A 333-nucleotide genomic window follows, 5' to 3' on the forward strand; every position below is an offset into this window, starting at 1 on the left:
TACTATTGGCATGACTTTGTCATCTTTAGATATTCTTCAAAGCTTCAGCTGCCTTGTTTTTGCAGTCAGTCTGACCTCCTCCTCCTCCTCCGGTGTTCAGACATTGGGGTTGATTTACGAATATTGGAGAGGGGGTTTTCTCTTTTTTTGGACACCATTCACAATTATACAGCGATCCGTGCTATAAAAATGCACTGATTACTGTATAAATGTGACTGGCAGGGAAAGGTGTTAACACTAGGGGGCGATCAAGGGGTTAATCGTGTGCCCTAGGGAGTGATTCTAACTGTAGGGGGACTGCTGAGGCGGAAACCGATCCTTGTTTTTATATGC

This window comes from Rana temporaria, chromosome 10 (assembly GCF_905171775.1).
Source record: "Rana temporaria chromosome 10, aRanTem1.1, whole genome shotgun sequence".
NCBI classification, from domain to species: Eukaryota; Metazoa; Chordata; class Amphibia; order Anura; family Ranidae; genus Rana; species Rana temporaria.